The sequence below is a fragment of the Rhinoderma darwinii genome, chromosome 5 (genome assembly GCF_050947455.1).
Source record: "Rhinoderma darwinii isolate aRhiDar2 chromosome 5, aRhiDar2.hap1, whole genome shotgun sequence".
Classification (NCBI taxonomy): domain Eukaryota; kingdom Metazoa; phylum Chordata; class Amphibia; order Anura; family Rhinodermatidae; genus Rhinoderma; species Rhinoderma darwinii.
The window spans coordinates 251442634-251463703 of NC_134691.1; positions in this window are offsets into that span (position 1 = coordinate 251442634).

Below are 21070 nucleotides of genomic sequence, written 5' to 3' on the forward strand. Positions count from 1 at the left end.
CTTTATTGACTCATTTTTATTAAAAAAATTTGGGGTATGGAAAAAATAACAACAAATCCGCTCTTGTTTGTTGTATTTCTTTTACGCCATGCACAATAAGGTATACATATAAGTTAACTTTATTCTATGTGTCGTTATGATTACAGTGGTACCAAGGGGTTTATTTATTCTTTTGGGGAGACTTTTTCTTATACAACTTTATTAAACTGTGGAATACAGATCTGCTCCTGTTGCTGATCATGCAGTTACACTGACAGTACCCCTGACATTACCATGACCAAAATGCACATCATGGTGCAGGAACAGAAAGCCACTCATGACATTAATTTTTGGAAAGGTTGTTAGGTTGTTAAATACTCTAATTCAAGGCATACATTTCAATGCAAAATATTTTATAATTTGTTCAGAGTACACAATGTAATGACTGTATAAAAGAGGTTAACTCTCAATGCCTTGTAGCACTGAAGTCCTGGGTTCTAGGGTTCGTGTCAAACCAAAGACAAGATCTGAATGGAGTTTATACGATCTCTTCATATTTGCGTGGGCTTTCTCCGAGTTTACTTCAGTTTCCTCCCACTAGCCAATAAACATACTGATAGTTTAACCCTTTCAAGACCGAGCTCATTTCGGCCTTCAGGATCAGCTCCATTTTTTCAAATCTGACATGTGTTACTTTATGTGGTAATAACTCCGGAATGCTTTTGCCTATCCAAGCGATTCTGAGATTGTTTTCTTGTGACATATTGTACTTTATATTAGTGGAAAAATTTGGTCAATAAATTCATTGCTTATTTGTGAAAAACACCAAAATTTAGAGAAAATTTGCAAAAATTATGATTTTTCTAATTTTAAATGTATCTGCTTGTAAAACAGATAGTAATACCACACAAAATAGTTGCTATTTCACATATTCCATATGTCTACTTTATATTTTTTGAACATTATTTTCTTTTTCTAGGACGTTACAAGGCTTAGTACTTTACCAGCAATTTCTCACATTTTCAAGAAAATTTCAAAAGGCGATTTTTACAGGGACCAGTTCAGTTCTAAAGCGGCTTTGAGGGCTTTATGTACTAGATAGACCCCATAAATCACCCCATATTAAAAACTGCACCCCTCAAAGTATTCAAAACAGCATTCAGAAAGTTTCTTAACCCTTTAGGCATTTCACAGGAATTAAAGCAAAGTAGAGGGGAAATTGACAATTTTTTTTTTTTTTTGCTGCAATTCATTTGTAATACATTTTTTTCTGTAACACAGAAGATTTTACCAGAGAAACGCAACACAATATTTATTGCCCAGATTCTGCAGTTTTTAGAAATATCCCACATGTGGCCCTAGTGTGAAAATGGACTTAAATACCGGCCTCAGAAGCAAAGGAGCACCTAGTGGATTTTGTGGCCTCCTTTTTTTAGAATATATTTTAGGCACCATGTTGGGTTTGAAGAGGTCTTGTAGTGCCAAAACAGTGGAAATCCCCCAAAAGTGACACGGTTTTGGAAACGGCACCCCTCAAGGAATTTTTCTAGGGGTATAGTTAGCATCTTGACCCCACAGGTCTTCTGCTATATTTATTGGAGTTTGCCTGTGAAAGTGAAAATCTACTTTTTTTGTGAAAAAATATAAAAAAAAAAGATATTTGCAAGGAATAAAGAATAAAAAGCACCCTAAAACTTGTAAAGCTACTTCTCCCGATTACAGCAATACCCCATATGTGGTACTAAACTGCTGTTTGGACCCACGGCAGAGCTCAGAAGGGAAAGAGCGCCATTTGGATTTTGAAGCGCAGATTTTGCTGGATTGGTTTTCAGTGCCATGTCGCGTTTGCAACGCCCTGGAGGGAGCAAAACCGTGGAAACCCCCATTTTGTAGACTACACCCCTCAAGGAATGTTTCTAGGGGTATAATTAGCATTTTGACCCCACAGTTTTTTTTGCTGAATTTAGTGGAATTAGGGCGTGAAAATGAAAATCTGAAAAAACATAGAAATGTTTAATATTTACAATGAATAAAGGAGAAAAATCACCCCAAAATTTGTAAAGCAATTTGTCATGATTACAGCAATACGCCATATGTGGTAATAAACTGCTGTTTGGGCCCACGGCAAGACTCAGAAGGGAAGGAACAATATTTGGCTTTTGGAGCTCAAATTTAGCTGGAATGGTTTTCTGGTGTCATGTCGCATTTGCAAAGCCCCTGAGGTACCAAAACAGTGGAAACCTCCCAAAAGTCTCTTTAGGGGACTGGAACGAGCGATCATTAGGTCGCTGGTACAATACACTGCAGTACTAATGTATTGCAGTATAATGTCATTTTTACACGCTCCTGTAACAGCGCGATCGATGTTCCTGTCCATTAGTCCCGGGTGTCAGCTGTAATACACAGCGGACACCTGCAGAATATGGCGCGGGCGCAGTGCATGAGCCCACTCCATATATAACCCCTCGCACCACGACATGCTATTAAGTCGTGGTGCACGACGGTGTTAATCCGCAGCGGATGGTGCAAAGTGAAAATTAAAATTTTCCACTGATATGCCATTATAACGCTCAATATGTTGTGCTCAGTTTGTGCCACTGAAGACAAATACCTCATACAATGTTGAGCGGGTTCTCCCGGATATAAAATATCATATATGTGGACGTAAGCTGGTGTTTGGGTACGCTGTGGGGCTCAGAAGGGAGGGATTTTGGAGCGCAGAGTTTGCTTGGTAACTGTTCTGTTTGGGGTTTTGCTGGTATTTCAGTTTATGATGTGGGGGTATGTGTAAATTGGGCAGAGTACATCTGGACATAATAAGAGGGTATAATAATTCGGTAAATAAATAATAATCCGCAGATATGTGTCCGGTGTCGCACTGATAAATGGCGCCCGATCTTATCAGCTTTTGGACACTGCACAATTTCTGTCGATATATTCATAGAGCCAGAACTTTTTTTATTTTTTCTTCACCGGAGCCGTGCGAGGACTTATTTGTTGCGGGACAATCTGTAGTTTTCATTGGTACCATTTTAGGGTACATGTGATTTTTTTATCACTTTTTATTAGATTTTTTGGCAAGCAAAGTGACAAAAAAACTAATTCTGACAATGGTTTTTGTCTTTTTTTTTTTTACACATTTCACCGTGCGCTGTAAATGACATTTTACTTTATTCTGCGGGTCGATACGATTACGGCGATACCAGATGTATATAGTTTTTTTTATGTTTTGTGGCATTTGCGCAATAAAATCACTTTTTGATAAAATGATTTATTTTTTGTGTCACCATATTCTGAGAGCCATAACTTTTTTATTTTTCAGTCAAAAAAGCTGTGTAAGGGCTTGTTTTTTGCGGGACGGGTTGTCGTTTTTATTGGTACTATTTTAGGGTACATGCGACTTTTTGATCACTTTTTATTAGTAGGTTTCCGTTCTTTTGAACGGAAATAAAAGTTCTGCAGACTTCACTTTTGTTTCTTTTAAAAAAAATGGAAACTTAGCGAACGGAGAAAAACGGAAAGCAACTGATACAAAAGAATTACCATTGAAAGCAATGGTAATTCTAATGGAGCCGTTGCTTTCCGTTTAACGTATTGATCCTCTCTTCCTCTGACGGAAGAGAGGTAAACGTATATTAATGCTAGTGTTGAAGAAGCCTTAGGGCCTGTTCACATCAGCGTTGGCTTTCCATTCTGGGGTTCCGTCGGAGGTAACCCCGCAATGGAAAGTCAAACTGAAACCACAACTTCCGTTTCTGTCACCATTAGCACAGTCGACTGCGCTATTGATTCCGTCACAAAAACTGAAACCTGCCGGAATGGTGACGAACGGAAACCATTAGCAATGTTTCCGTCACCATTGATTTCAATGGTGACTGAAACGGAAGCTGTGGTTTCAGTTTGACTTTCCGTTGCGGGGTTCACCCGACGGAAACCTCCCACGGAACCCCGGAACGGAAAGCCAACGCTGATGTGAACAGGCCCTAATCCTTCCCCATAAACCTGCCCCCGCTAATTAAAATAAATATATTATATAATGTATATAGCGCTGTATCCTGTATCCGTCAGGTCAGCGGGTCCTGCAGGATCGAGCTGTTACCAATCACATCTAAGTTCATAACTTAGATGTGATCGGTAATAGGCGACCTAATGGATTCAGGTCTCAGCGCTATATAAAGCTGCTCTGTATACAGGATACAAAGCAGCTGTATCTCAAAAAGTACAAATCATTTTCAATAAAAAGTAATTAAAACTTGCACCAATCGCATTAATAGATATCTTTATATATCATAGTGACATGTCCGAAGTTTTCATCGGTGGGGGACCGAGCACTGAGGCCACCACCGATCGCTAAAACGAAGCAGCAGAAGTGCTCGGGTGAGCGCTGTGCCGCTTCATTTATGATCGACTTTCAGCCGAGTGAGCGGTGTACGTACTCCTAGACTTTCTATTGAGCCCGTACACTGCTCCAAGGAAAGCCAAACAGAATTGAAGCGGCACACCGCTCACCCGAGCACTTCTGCTGCTTCGTTTTGGCGACTAGTGAGGGGTCTCAGTGTTCGGACCCCACTGATCAAAACTTCTGACATGTCAAAAGTTTTTTAAAAAGTTGTTACACTTTAAAGAGAATCTTTCACCTGCCCACAGATTTGCATTTGAGTGCAGCATGTAATGGGGAGGGCTGCACAAAAACCCTCTTTCCTTACTTAGATATTGGTGCCGCAATGTTTGGCGCTGATATTTAAATAACCACATGAACTGCCAATGGGGCGGTAATTGGCAAGGGGGCGTGTAACATCACTGTGACACTGTCCAATCAACTACGGACAATGTCAACAGCAAGAGCTGGAGAGAGGAGAGCATGTGCGCGTGCACACGCTCTCACTCTTCATCTCTCGACAGGCAAGTACAAGACTGTGATCTCAGGTGAGAGATCAGTCTTGTCGTCCTTGTCTGCCGAGAGCTAAAGAGTGAGAGCGTGCGTGCGCGCACAACTCCAATGCCATGAAACAGAAGAAGAAGAATTCACACTCTTCTTCTGTTCCTTAGTGGTGGCGGAGCTGCGCGTGCACGCGCTCTCTCTCCAGCTCTTGCTGTAACGCTGACCGTAGCTGATTGGACAGTGTCACAGCGATGTTACACGCCCCCTTGCCAATTACCTCCCCATTGACAGTTCAGGGGGTTATTTAAATATCGGGCGCCAAATATTACAGCACCGATATCTAAATAACGAAGGAGGCTAGGAAAAAATGTAAAGTGCCCCATTACATGCTGCACTCAGCTGTACATGGATGGGGAGGTGAAAGGTTCTCTTTAAAAGAAAGGTGTTATAATATTTTTTTTTTATTTGATATGTTTTATTTTATGGGCCTAATTTTTCTAATTATTTTAATATGTTCCCGAAGGTACCGTATATGTCGGCGTATAAGACGACTGGGCGTATAAGACGACCCCCAACTTTTACCCTTAAAATATAGAATTTAAGATATACTCACCATTTCGTGCAGGAGCGCTTCACTATGGCCATCGGCGGCAGGACCCAGGACTCTCTGTCTCTTTGAACTCGCGCATGCGCAGATAGGCTGCTTCATCGCGCGAGATCTGAGAGGCAGGGAATGAGAGGAAAGGGCGGGCCAGAGGATCTTACAGAGATGTTCCCTGGCGGCTAATACCGGCTTCCCTCAGATCCGTGGCGGATTCCGTGCATCCCGGGTGCCTGTGTACCGGACTGCAGGCTCACAAGGTAACACACAACCTGTGTGTAGACAATATGTAGACTAGGGATGTCACGATACCAGAATTTGGACTTCGATACCGATACTTCGTTTAGTATTGCGATTTCGATACCAATTTCGATACTTTTGCCAACAGTAATAAAAAAAAAATTCTTCCGTTTTCTGATGTGAGGCGCGACGTGTGATGAATTTTGAACGCGCCTCACATTAATAGTAATTAATCCCATCATGTTTCTCAGTCATATTGGGTTAATGTGCGAGGTACATGATGGGGTTAATTACTATTAATGTGAGGAACATGGAGGGTAAATTCATCGCACCTCGCGCCTCACATTAATAAGTGAATGAAAGCCGTGTTTATTTAATTTTTTTACAGCGTACACATCATAAATGATGCAAAAACATTGTTGTCCGCGCCATTACTGAATGTGTGTATTTTATGTATTGAGACTGATTTTAATGTTTATTGTAAAAAAGGTGAAGGTGTATTTTTTTTTAAATTTAACAATACTTTGTTTTTACTTTATTTTTAAACTTTAATGTACTGACATATATCAGATATGTGCCAGTACATTAACCTGTGGACGGATAATACACAGGCAGTTGTTAGGACATACTTGGGTATGTCCTAACAACATGAAATATGGTAAGACAGCCCTGGGGTCTGTCAATAGACCCTGGGCTGTCTGCCCATATATGGTATGGCCCTCGATCGCGTCACAGGAATTCCCTGTGACGCGATCCAGGGGCATCCCCCCTTCTCACTTTCCCCTGAATGCTGCAGTCAGCTGTGATCGCAGCATTCAGGGGAATAACGGCGGAGATGAGCGGTTTCTTTGATCTCCGCCGTTATAGAGCGGGGCTGCGGCTGTGTAATACAGCCATTGCCCCGCTCCTGACAGGAAGTGCGCGCGCGGTCAGCATGAGGTGATGCGGCCGGCGCTGCACTAATGAGCGGCAGTTCAGGCACTGAAGACAGAATATGGGGGTGTTTTGTAGTGCGCCCGCCATGTTCTGTCTCCAGTGCCGCCGCTCATTAGTGCAGCGCTGGCCGCATTGCATCATCCTGACCCCGGAAACTTATCATGACTCAGGAGCGGGGCTGTGGCTGAATTACACAGCCGCAGCCGCGCTCCCATACATTCATGTGTTACTATACTGAGCTGTGCGGCTGCAACGTGCATCCCTAATGTAGACAATATCCGGCATATAAGACGACCCCACACTTTTGACATTTTTTTAAGGGTTTAAAAAGTCGTCTTGTACGCCGATATATACGGTAGCTATTTGTTCATATGTCTGTGGGGGCAGCCAACTTTATTTTTATTTTTCATACTGCTAATTTTTGTTTTGCAGGTTCCGCTGGACCATTTGGACTACGTCGTAGATTCGTTGGACTACTTCGCTGATGTAAGCTTTTTTTCTTTTTTTTAAATAAAATGGTTAAAGTGGATTGTGTGGAAGAGTTGTCATTTCAATAAAATAAATTTCTTTATGTCTGTTTTTTAATACTTCATTACCGCCTTAGTAATGGCTGCTGTCTGATTGAGAGCGTCCATTACTAAGAAGGGGCTTAGTGTTAGCCAGTAATAAGGCTATCACTAACCCCTATTATTACCCACCGCCACCAGGAGTACCGGGAAGAGCTGGGTACGATCCAGCACCCGACCATCTGAAGTGAAGGGTACTGGGGTGGCCGCAGGCTGGAACTATCAGGCTAGGAAGGGACAAAAACCATGGCCCTTCCCACCCTGGTGATGCTAGGCTGCTGCTGCTGCTTTATTGTATCTGGCTGGTTATGAAAAATGGAGGGGATCTCCCGTAATTTTTTTTTCAATTTTTTTTTAAAAAATGACGAGGGGTTTCCCCAATTTTTCATAACCAACCAGATACAATAAGGCAGCTTCAGCCTAGCATCCCCAGGGTGGGAAGGGCCACATTTTTTGGCCCTTCCCAGCCTGATAATACCAGCCTGCGGCCTAACCGTCGTTTCAGATGGCCAGGTACTGAATCGTACTCGACTCTTCCCGGTATCCCTGGCGGCAGTGGGAACCGGGGTAATAATAGGGGTTAGTGATAGCCTTTTTACTGGCTAATGGTAAGCCCCAGCCTTAGTAATTGAACGCTGTCAATCTGACAGCTGCCATTACTAAGGCCATAATAAAGTATTAAAAAAAACAGACATAAGAATTTTTTTTATTGAAATCAAAACTCCCCCATGCAACCCTCTTTCACAATTTTTTTTTTTTTAAAGTAGATCATTGAAGTAGTCCAATGAATCTACGACGTAGTCCAAACGGTCCAGCGGAACCTACCAAAAAAAAGTTAGCAGTATAAAATGTAAAAAAAAAAATAATTTGCCACAATAGAAACCCCTGCTCCGCCGTTTGCTCTTGTAGGCCGCAGTCTGGTTTAGGCCTGAGGCCTACAAGAAATCGGGAGCACGCTGATGATGTCAACTGCCCGGCACGATGACGTCACTGCATCATGCCGTCCACGCCGGGCCACTGAACTCGGTTAAAAATCATAAGTCAATTAGGTAATAAAAAGGGGGCATAGAAGATGTTAAACCATTTTCAGTGTTAATGCTGCATTGCTGATCTATGATACTAAAGTAATACAGTAAAAAGAGTTCTTTAAATCTTTTCTATACATTAAACAGCACTTTACAAAAGAACAACAAATGTTTTCCTATTTAATTTTTTTTTATATATTGCGTGATTGATGTGTAAAGCCAGTAATGAGAAAACTCCGATAGATTGGGGGGGGGGGGGGGAGACGCCTTTTTATAGTTCGCCTCAGGCAGCAGAGGGGCTAGGTTCACCCCTGGTCATAATCCACCACTGATTAATCCTGAAGATGCAGCATAGATGTTGAAGTTTTGTACAAAACAGGTGTCTTTCAAAAGGGGATAAGAATGGACACCATTTATCAGTGTGACACCTGCACTGAAAAACCTGCCCTGGGCTTAAAGGATTGCTTTCAATGTGTTTCACACATTCATGGATTAATAATTTTTCTTTATTTACCACCAAGGTTATTATACAACCTTATTATGACCTGATATACTCCCCAAAGCCTACATATACACATTAGCCCCACATTACAATTGAAATATCCGGAAAACACCAAACAAAACTACTACTAACAAAAATCTGCACTACCAAAGACAAAAAGCGGTTCTTCTGGCAGTGTCCGCTCCTTTCATTCTTTGCATGTACAATAGCAGCACGATTTTATATATATATAGTTATGATGGGGTACATATATTTAGGGATGATGAGGATCACATTAGATATCTGAGGTGCGGTCACAGGATTCTGTGACCGCATCCCAGATAAAGCAGGTGAACGGGATAGACTAAAGGGGGAGGGCCCGGCCCGGCTCACTGCAGTGTGTTCGGTCCGGGACTTGTGGCCGAAACACGTTCCGTCCTTTACGGACGTAACATGCTTGTGTGAATCCAGCCTAATTTGTATGAAACACCTAAAGGGTTGACAAACTTTTTGAATACTTTAACTGGTGCAGTCTTTAAAATGAGGTGAATTATGGGAGGTTTCTAATATAGAGGCCCCTCAAAGCCACTTTAAATCTAAAGTGGTGCCTAAAAAAATATGTGTTTTAAGAAAAATTATTTAAAAAATTACATCTTCATAAAAAAACACGGTAAACATTATTTATTAAAAAAAATCGTGCATAATCGTTATCTATTTTAGAAGCGGAGGATTTTAAATGTAAAAAGAAAACATATCGAACAAAAATTACACCCTAATTTATGTTTAATGTGCAAAAAAACAAAACAATCTCAGAATCACTTGGAAAAGTAAAAGTATTTTAAAGTTATTACTACGGTAGATAAAGTGATACATGTCTTGAACTCCAAAACAGGCTGCATCCTTAAAGGGTTAATCTTGCACATCATGGTAGTGATTTAGAGAATAAAGGACATGGAACAAGATCAACAAACTTGTACAAAACTTCTACAAAGAAACAAAGAATATATTACCATAGTACTTCTAGTGCTGGCATAATATGTTAAAGCAATCTAGAGTTCAATAATTCCTCCTCACAGTGGGTGTTCAAACAACCTAAGATCAAAATATGTTTTTGATACATTGTCAGCCCTATTCATCCATTAAGGGAAGATAATAGTTTTGGAATCCAATGGTAGCATTGAATAAAATGGTGATAGTTCCAAAACTACTTAATACATTCTTAACTTGGCTCAAAGTAAGAAATTTTTCTTTGCCACAAATACATCCAATATACATTTAGAGTATTCTCTATTCATAGATAACACAGAGAAAAAAGAGACATTATGTGCTATAACATCAAACTATAGATTTCAGGATGAAATACACTAAGAAAATGTACAATAAACATATTATAAAAGGACTAAAATATACAAATATGAGTAAATGCATTTTCTTTTTCATGTGTTTGTTTTATTCAACATGTTGCATGAACGGACACAGTACAAGACACTAAGTTAGTAATATTACATCAATAGTAAAGTACCACAGTGTCAAACAGGAGACAAAGACAACGTGATGCAACAGAATATATCTACAAACCATTAAACAGTTTAGAATAAGTAGCACATGTCTCATAGTAATACAAATTATATGGAAAAATAGGGCAAGTTGTCTGGTGGGTCCAATGTAGATGTTGCATTGAGCCATAGATTCCTCCCTTTTTTAAATTTGACAGGACAAACTTATTAGTAAAGATAATCTGTTTCCATATAATAATGTGAGGATATCTGTCAGCCATCTACTGTAAAGCAATTATTTTATGAGCCCCAACAGAAACTTCTTTCAAAATGATGTAGTGTTGCCATTGTTCTTAATCTAGTGGGCCAAATAAGTATATTTTAGCATTACATAACATTACATAACAATGGGGTGAAGAGGAAAGTAAACACAGCCCAAAAGGACTTCAAGATTGGATAAATCCACATTAAGTGCCAAAATTCAGTCAATCCCTAGAATTTGCGATCAATTTGTGTTCGGTGGGGATTTGATCTGTAGAAAGGAAGGGCAGTGGCACCTTCACTGTAGCACATGTTGTTTAACAATAGTATTGAATAACAATCTAGTTTAAATTTTTAACAACAGGTTCCCTGTTTTGCGGACAAAGATATACACGTGGGGGGGGAGGGTTGCAGTGCTTTGTGGTTTATCACGCCATGGAAAATGATTCTAATAAAAAAATATAACAATTATGATATTCCAAATAGGACCTATATTAAGGTGGACTCTAAATAAAGTAATTCCCTGTCCAGAATGTTTTAGTGTGGATTTCCACACTATGTATATAATTACATGAGCGTACATAACTACCTACCTACCGATGCTCATTGTATTAAAGTCACCCATTATGTATAGACCTATATGCGCACATTCTATATCCTAAGAGTGCTCAGCCCATTTAGTTAGGCTGTGAACTGTGAAGCGGCTGGACGACAGTGTGACATACGCTGTAAGCCGCGACTACTCTCCCGGCTAATGCACAGATACAGTGCCAAGAGCAAGTTCAGTACATATATACAGCACCAGAACCAAGCTCAGTACATGTATACAGCACCAGTACCAAGCTCAGTACATATATAAAGCACCAGAACAAAGCCAAATATATATATACAACACCAGAACCCAGCTCATACATATATACAGCACCAGAACAAAGCCAAGTGCATAAATATAACACCAGAACCAAGCTCACTACATGTATACAACACCAGCACAAAGCTCATACATATATACAACACAAGAACCAAGCTCATACATATATACAGCACCAGAACAAAGCTCGGCACATATATACAGCACCAGAACAAAGCCAAGTACATATATAGAACACCAGAATCAAGCTCAGTACACATATACAACACCAGAACCAAGCCCAGTACATATATACAGCAACAGAAACAAGCTCGGTGTCATGATCCGTGGGTATGTGGACCCACTAGGCTGCACCGCCGTAGCGGAGTAGCAGCTGGCCAAACAACAGTCCTAGTACAATAGTACCTTTAACAGTCCAGACAGTAATGGAGGCTCGGCACAGATGAACTTGTAGACACTAGATGTGGTGTATACCAGCAGGCGTGACCGGTGGCACAACACAACTCCAACAGGTTAAGGCACAGGAACAGATATAGCACGGGATACAGGATACAGGTAGCAGGGCATGGGAACAACGGGAACAGGATAACACTAAAGGATCATTTGCTAAGACTAACATGGGTAAACACAACAATGCTCAGGCAATGCTCCAGGATGATCATGGGATAATTACAGATTTTCCTCATGTGTGTGCACTGGCCCTTTATGGCCGGGCGCGAGCACACTATGGGAACTAGTGCATCGATGCGGAAGTGAGTGCCGGGGTCTGTCAGATGGGTGATACCGCCCGCCACTCACTGGCCCATGGCCGAGGCCGTCGGGGGGCAGGTAAGTACGATGGACATTACACTCAGTACATATATACAGCACCAGAAACAAGCTCAGTACATATATACAGCACCAGAACAAAGCTCAGTACATAAATACAGCACCAGAACCAAGCTTATACATATATACAGCATCGAAACAAGCCCATTGTAAAGGATCTGCCAGGCACAGCTTTGGGGTTAACTCCCAGAACTAATCAGTCAGCACCTGAGAATACATCCCTGAGACTGACTCCTGCTTCCACCATTCAGGCTGGCAGGCTTAGGAGTGGGAACGCCTATCGTAACCTGGCCAGAATCAGCTAGCTCCCGCCCTCGGTCTATTTAAGCCTGCACTTCCTGTCCCTCGGTGCTTGTGGTTCTTTCCTTGTGGTTTCCTGGCCCAGCTTCAGCTCCTGCTATTTTGATCCTGCTCCATACAGACCCTGGCTTACCGACCACTCTTCTGCTTTTCGTTTTGTACCTCGCACACTCCTGGCTTGACTCGGCTCGTTCACCACTATGGTTGCTCACGGTGTTGCCGTGGGCAACGGCCCCTTTTCCTTGCTTGTATTCCTTTGTATGTTTGTCGTGTTTGTCGTGCACTTACAGAGCGCAGGGACCGCCGCCCAGTTGTACCCCGTCGCCTAGGGCGGGTCGTTGCAAGTAGGCAGGGACAGAGTGGCGGGTAGATTAGGGCTCACTTGTCCGTCTCCCTACCCCCTGCCATTACATAATCACAAGCCCATACCTAGTCTACCCCTGGTCCCTGACACCACTATGGATCCCCGTGAGACCCTGGCTCAGCAAATGCAGGGTCTCTCCCTACAGGTCCAGGCCCTGGCTCAGAGGGTCAACCAGCCTGATGCTACCCTGGTAGTTCCCCTCACCACACCTCTTGAACCCCACCTCAAGTTGCCCGACCGGTTCTCAGGGGACCGGAGGGCTTTTCTCTCCTTTCGGGAGAGTTGTAGGCTTTACTTTCGTTTAAAGCCTCATTCCTCAGGTTCTGAGAGCCAGCGGGTGGGTATAATTATGTCCCGGCTCCAGGAAGGGCCCCAAGAGTGGGCCTTCTCCTTGGCTCCTGACGCCCCTGAACTTTCCTCCTTTGATTCTTTCTTTTCTGCTCTCGGACTTATTTATGACGAGACTGACAGGACTGCCTTTGCCGAGAGTCAGCTGGTGACCTTACGTCAGGGTAAGAGGCCTGTTGAGGAGTATTGCTCTGACTTTCGGAAGTGGTGCGTAGCTTCTCGGTGGAATGACCCTGCCTTAAGGTGCCAGTTTAGGTTGGGTCTGTCGAATGCCTTGAAAGACCTGCTAGTTAGCTATCCCTCTTCTGACTCCCTAGACCAGGTTATGGCTTTAGCGGTACGACTTGACCGACGTCTCAGGGAACGACAACGTGAACGTTTATGTGTTTTCTCCTCCGGCTCCCCCATGATGCCTCCCGAAGCTCCGTTGCTTCGTTCCTCCCCGAAAGATTCAGAGATACCTATGCAACTCGGGGCCTTCGTGTCCCCCCAACAACGTAGAGAATTCTGCAGGAAGAATGGTCTCTGCTTCTACTGTGGGGACGACAAGCATCAAGTGAACAACTGTCCTAAGCATAAAATTGCAGCCAGAGAACTTCCGCGTCTAAGTGATCATCGGGGAGGTCACTTGGGTGCACAGGTATTTCCCGTAAATATGAAACGTACTAAGATCTTGCTTCCCTTTCAGGTCTCTTTTGGTGGTAGGTCTGCTACCGGCAGTGCCTTCGTGGATTCAGGGTCCTCTACTAATATCATGTCTGTGGAATTTGCTATGTCCATTGCTATGCCTCTGATTGATTTGCCTAAACCTGTCCCGGTAGTGGGTATCGACTCCACTCCTCTTGCTAATGGTTATTTTACACAGCATACCCCTGTTTTTGAACTCCTTGTTGGCTCCATGCATTTGGAGCAATGCTCTGTACTGTTGATGCAGGGATTATCGTACAATTTGGTTCTAGGTCTTCCCTGGTTGCAGTTGCATAATCCCACGTTTGACTGGAATACTGGGGAGCTAACCAAATGGGGTAATGAATGTTGTACGTCATGTTTTTCTGTTAATTCTATTTCTCCCCCTAAGGAGGCGAATACGCTACCCGAGTTTGTTCAGGACTTCGCTGATGTTTTCTCTAGGGAGGTCTCCGAAGTGTTACCTCCTCATAGAGAATACGATTGCGCTATCGAATTGGTACCAGGAGCTAAGCTTCCTAAGGGTAGGATATTTAATCTTTCTTGTCCCGAACGTGAAGCTATGAGAGTGTATATCCAGGAATCCCTGGCCAAGGGTTACATTCGCCCCTCTACTTCTCCGGTAGGTGCTGGCTTCTTCTTCGTAGGGAAGAAGGATGGTGGTCTTAGGCCATGCATTGACTACCGTAGCCTGAATAAGGTCACGGTAAGGAACCAGTATCCCCTTCCTTTGATTCCTGATCTCTTTAATCAGGTTCAGGGGGCCCAATGGTTTTCTAAATTGGATCTACGGGGGGCGTATAACCTTATTCGCATCAAAGAGGGGGATGAGTGGAAGACTGCGTTTAGCACGCCCGAAGGCCATTTTGAATACCTCGTCATGCCCTTTGGGTTCTGTAATGCCCCTGCGGTCTTCCAGAATTTCATAAATGAGATTTTGAGAAATTACCTGGGGATTTTTCTGGTAGTGTACCTTGATGACATACTGGTGTTTTCCAAGGACTGGTCCTCCCACATTGAGCATGTCAGGAAGGTGCTCCAGGTCCTTCGGGAAAACAAACTGTTTGCCAAAAACGGAAAATGTGTGTTTGGGGTACAGGAGATTCCATTTTTGGGTCAAATCCTCACTCCACATGAATTCCGCATGGACCCCGCCAAGGTTCAGGCTGTGGCGGAATGGGTCCAACCTGCCTCCCTGAAGGCGTTACAGTGTTATTTGGGGTTCGCTAATTATTACAGGAGATTTATTGCTAACTTCTCGGTCATCGCTAAGCCCCTTACGGACCTCACTCGCAAAGGTGCTGATCTCCTCCACTGGCCTCCTGAGGCTGTCCAGGCTTTTGAGGTCCTTAAGAAGTGCTTTGTCTCGGCCCCGGTGCTGGTTCAGCCCAACCAAATGGAGCCATTTATCGTGGAAGTTGACGCATCTGAGGTGGGAGTGGGGGCTGTCTTGTCCCAGGGTACCAGGTCCCTCACCCATCTCCGCCCCTGTGCCTACTTCTCCAGGAAGTTTTCGCCAACTGAAAGTAACTATGATATTGGCAACCGCGAACTCTTAGCCATTAAATGGGCATTTGAAGAGTGGCGCCACTTCCTGGAGGGGGCTAGGCACCAGGTAACGGTCCTTACCGACCACAAGAATCTGGTTTTCCTAGAATCTGCCCGGAGGCTAAACCCGAGACAAGCTCGATGGGCGTTATTTTTTACCAGATTCAATTTTTTGGTTACCTATAGGGCTGGGTCTAAAAATATTAAGGCTGATGCACTGTCGCGTAGCTTCATGGCCAGCCCTCCTTCGGAGGAAGATCCTGCTTGTATTTTGCCTCCAGGTATAATCATTTCCTCGATCGATTCTGATTTAGTCTCTGATATTGCTGCTGATCAAGGTGCAGCTCCCGGGAACCTTCCTGAGAACAAGCTGTTTGTTCCCCTGCAATTCCGGCTAAGGGTACTTAGGGAAAATCATGACTCCGCACTATCTGGCCATCCAGGCATCCTGGGTACCAAACAGCTCATTACAAGAAATTATTGGTGGCCTGGGTTGCCTAAAGACGTTAAGGCCTACATCGCCGCTTGTGAGGTTTGTGCTAGGTCCAAGACTCCCAGGTCCCGACCAGCGGGCTTACTGCGTTCGTTGCCCATTCCCCAGAGACCTTGGACACATATCTCCATGGATTTTATCACCGATTTGCCTCCATCCCAAGGCAAGTCGGTGGTGTGGGTGGTGGTGGACCGCTTCAGTAAGATGTGCCACTTTGTGCCCCTCAAGAAACTACCCAACGCCAAAACGTTGGCTACCTTGTTTGTCAAACACATCCTGCGTCTCCATGGGGTCCCTGTCAATATTGTTTCGGACAGAGGGGTACAATTTGTTTCATTGTTTTGGAGAGCTTTCTGTATGAAGTTGGGGATTGATCTGCCTTCCATCCTGAAACCAATGGCCAAACGGAGAGGACTAATCAATCTCTAGAACAATACTTAAGGTGTTTTGTCTCTGACTGTCAATTTGATTGGGTCTCTTTCATTCCCCTCGCCGAATTTTCCCTTAATAACCGGGTCAGTAACTCGTCAGGTGTCTCTCCTTTTTTTTGTAATTTTGGGTTTAATCCACGGTTCTCCTCCGTTTCACCTGGTAGTTCCAACAATCCCGAGGTAGAGGTCGTTCATCGGGAACTGTGCACAGTCTGGGCCCAGGTTCAGAAAAACCTAGAGGTGTCCCAGAGCGTACAAAAAACTCAGGCTGATAAAAAACGTTCTGCTAACCCCCTGTTTACGGTCGGGGATCTGGTGTGGTTGTCGTCTAGGAACTTGCGTCTCAAGGTTCCGTCCAAGAAGTTTGCTCCCCAGTTTATTGGGCCATATAAGGTCATTGAGGTCCTCAATCCTGTCTCCTTCCGGCTGGAGTTACCCCCGTCTTTTCGGATACACGACGTGTTTCATGCCTCCCTCCTCAAACGCTGCTCCCCGTCCTTGGCTCCCTCGAGGAGACCTCCTGTTCCCATCCTCACCCCTGAGGGGGTGGAATTCGAGGTGGCCAGGATTGTGGACAGCAAGATGGTCCAAGGCTCCCTCCAGTACCTGGTCCATTGGAGAGGAGAGGACTTGGGTACCCGCCCGGGATGTTCACGCTGGGGTATTGGTCAGGAGGTTCCACCTGCGTTTCCCCAGTAAGCCAGGTCCACTTAGAAAGGGTCCGGTGGCCCCTCTTAAAAGGGGGGGTACTGTAAAGGATCTGCCAGGCACAGCTTCGGGGGTTAACTCCCAGAACTAATCAGTCAGCACCTGAGAATACATCCCTGAGACTGACTCCTGCTTCCACCATTCAGGCTGGCAGGCTTAGGAGTGGGAGAGCCTATCGTAACCTGGCCAGAATCAGCTAGCTCCCGCCCTCGGTCTATTTAAGCCTGCACTTCCTGTCCCTCGGTGCTTGTGGTTCTTTCCTTGTGGTTTCCTGGCCCAGCTTCAGCTCCTGCTATTTTGATCCTGCTCCATACAGACCCTGGCTTACCGACTACTCTTCTGCTTTTCGTTTTGTACCTGGCACACTCCTGGCTTGACTCGGCTCGTTCACCACTCTGGTTGCTCACGGTGTTGCCGTGGGCAACGGCCCCTTTTCCTTGCTTGTGTTCCTTTGTATGTTTGTCGTGTTTGTCGTGCACTTACCGAGCGCAGGGACCGCCGCCCAGTTGTACCCCGTCGCCTAGGGCGGGTCGTTGCAAGTAGGCAGGGACAGAGTGGCGGGTAGATTAGGGCTCACTTGTCCGTCTCCCTACCCCCTGCCATTACACCCATCATATATACAACACCAGAACTAAGCTCAGTACATAAATGCAGCACCACAACAAAGCTCAGTACATATATACAGTATCAGAACTAAGCTCAGTACATATATACAGCATCAGAACCAAGCTCAGTGCATATATACAGCACCAGAACAAAACTCAGTACATATATACATCACCAGAACCAAGCTCAGTACATAAATACAGCACCAAAACTAAGCTCAGTACATATATACAGCATCAGAACCAAGCTCAGTATATAAATACAGCACCAGAACAAAGCTCAGCACATATATACAGCACCAGACCAAAGCTCAGTACATATATATATATATATATATACATACAGCACCAGAACAAAGCTCAGTACATATATACAACACCAGAACATCGTTGATCGGAGGTAGTTTGCTCCTGTTACATGGAGCTATGGATGGGGATGAGCGGTTGTTACTCCGATCGCTCGTCCCCATAGATTATTATCATATCGGCAGCATGTCTCCCTGTTTACACACCAAGATGTGCTGCCGACAACGATAATATTTCACTTTTTTAAAACGATATGACCAGCAGATGATTGATTGATTGTTTGCTCGTTCATCTGCTGATCGCTGACCTTTTTACACAGGGCAATTATCGGCATAGAACGCTCGTCTTCACGATAATTGGCCAGTGTAAAACCCCCTATAGTGCCTCTCATAGAGCCCCATGTAGATCCCCGTAGTGTCCTCTGTAGATAGTGCTTCGTAGAGAGCCCCCTGTAGATAGTGCCTCTCATAGAGCCCTCTGTAGATAGTGCTCCCCATAGTGCCCTCTGTAGATAGTGCTCCCCGTAGTGCCCTCTATAGACAGTGCTCCCCGTAGTACCCTCTGTAGATAGTGCTCCCTGTAGTGCCCTCTGTAGATAGTGCTCCCTGTAGTGCCCTCTATAGATAGTGCTCCCCGTAGTGCCCTCTGTAGCTAGTAGCTTTCCCTGTAGATAGGGTCCCTTGGCATTATTATTGTTCCCTATAGATAGTGTTCCTCGTGGCGTCCCCTGTATATAGTGCCCCCTGTGGCGTTCCCTGTACATAGCCCCCCCTGTGGCATTCCCTGTAGATAGTGGCCCCTGTGGTGTTCCCTGTAGATAGTAGCCCCTGTGACATTCCCTGTAGATAGTGGCCCCTATATAGTCCCCTGTAGTTAGTGCCCCCTAAATAGTCCTCCCCTGCAGTTAGTGCCCCTATATAGTCCTCTCTTGTAGTTATTGTCCCCTATATAGTCCTTCCCTGTAGTTATTGTCCCCTATATAGTCCTCCCCTGTAGTTAGTGCACCTATATAGTCCTCTCTTGTAGTTATTGTCCCCTTTATAGTCCTTCCCTGTAGTTATTGTCCAATATATAGTCCTCCCTTGTAGTTATTGTCCCCTATAGTTAAGGCCCCCAACACAGCCCACAGTAAAAGGACGAAAAAACATTATATACTGTAGCGCCCATGGCGGCGGGCCGTCGGGTTTACTCACCTCCCGACGCCCGCAGCCATGGATCTGTGAGCGCTGGCCTCCGTCTTCCTCCTAGGAGATGCCAGCGCTCACTTCCGCTATGTTCGGCTGGGTCCCGTAGGGTGCGCGCGCACGCTCGCGCCCGGCCTTAAAGGGCCAGCGCGCGCAATTAGGAAATCGTCATCACAATCAACTGCCACGACTTCCTGGTCTATAAGAAGGCCCCTGGCCTTCTAATCCTTGCCTGAGTGTTGTTAGTCTTTCCCAGTCTGTCTCGCAAATGGTCCCTTAGTGTCTCCCGTTCCAGCTGTTACCCGTGCCCTGTTACCGTTCCTGTATTCCGTATTGTTCCTGTGCCTGCCACTTCAAGTGGCATCTGCTACGTCAAGTGGCATCTGCCACGTCAAGTGTCATCTGCCACGTCAAGTGTCATCTGCTACGTCAGGTGCCAACTGCCACGTCAAGTGCCATCTGCCACGTCCAGTGTCTTCTGCCACGTTAAGTGCCATCTGCCACGTTAAGTGCCATCTGCCATGTCTAGTGTCATCTGCCACGTCAAGTATCTACCGCTTCTTCGGATACTGCCCGCCACGTCTGGCACCACTTGCCGCACCTGCCTCCATCCGTGCTGAAGCCACAGCCACCGCCCGGACTATTTCAGGTACCCAAGCATTACTGTCTGCCATTTACTTCCGCATAAACTGTGACCTGGTCAGCTGCCTCCCCGCTACGGCGGAGCGGTCTAGTGGGTCCACATACTCTGTGCCCGTGACATATGCTTACCTGTCCCATTGCCGCACCATCCTCCAGCGACACCAGGCCTCCTCCAGCGGAACGACGCAGCGGCGTGATGACATAATTTCGCCAACTGCGTCATCACTAAAGCGCCGAATGGCGAGACATCATGTGCCTCGCCAAGACAGCTCTAGTCAACTCAATTGTATTCGCGTCCAGGGGCGAACCGACCGGATCCAACCCTTGCCCATAGATCACACATTGCTGGCCTATCTAAATTATATAACCCAGAAAACCCAAGTAAGAAGTCTAAAAGGTTTCCCAGAGAAAAATAACAATAAAAAATCCTTTCATATAGTTGCAAGAAAAAGTAAGTGAATCTTTTGGAATTACCTGGATTTTCGCATTAATTACTAATAAAATGTGGTATGATTGTTATCTAATTCACAATTATAGAGAACACAATCAAACTAAATTAATAACACTAAACAGTTGTACTGTTCATGTCTTTTATTGAGCACATTGAGTCAACATCCACAGTGCAGGGAGAAAAGTAAGTGAACCTCTGTGTTAATGACTTCTCCGAGATCTAATTGGCAAAAGGTGTTTCAATTAAGGAGATGAGATTGGAAGTGTGGGTTTCACAGGTGCTTTGCCCATTTACGAAAGGCACACAAAGCCAGGTTACTCACAAATCTGTTCTTCTCAAATGACATTGGTTAGTGTGAACCATGCCTCGAGGCAGACAACTTTCAAAAGACCTCAGAAGACATGGCATAGTTGCGCATGAAGCTGTAAAAAGCTTCAAATACATAGGTAAAGACCTGAGTCTTTAGATAGTTGCCCCTATATAGTCCCCTGTAGTTAGTGCCCCCTACATAGTCCTCCCCTGTAGTTAGTGCCTCCTATATAGTCTTCCCCTGTAGCTATTGTATCCTTATATAGTCCTCCCCTGTAGTCATTGTCCCCTATATAGTCCTCTATTGTAGTTATTGTCCCCTATATAGTCCACCCCTGTAGTTATTGTCCCCTATATAGATGAATCCAGTCAAATTGTCTACAAATGGAGAAAATTCAGGAATGTTGATAAATTCCCTAGGAGTGGACATCCTGTTTAGATCACTCCAAGAGCACAATGGAATTCCGAAAAGCGGTCCAGAAAGAACCCAATGATAACAGAAAAAGATTTACTGAGGACTCTACAAAC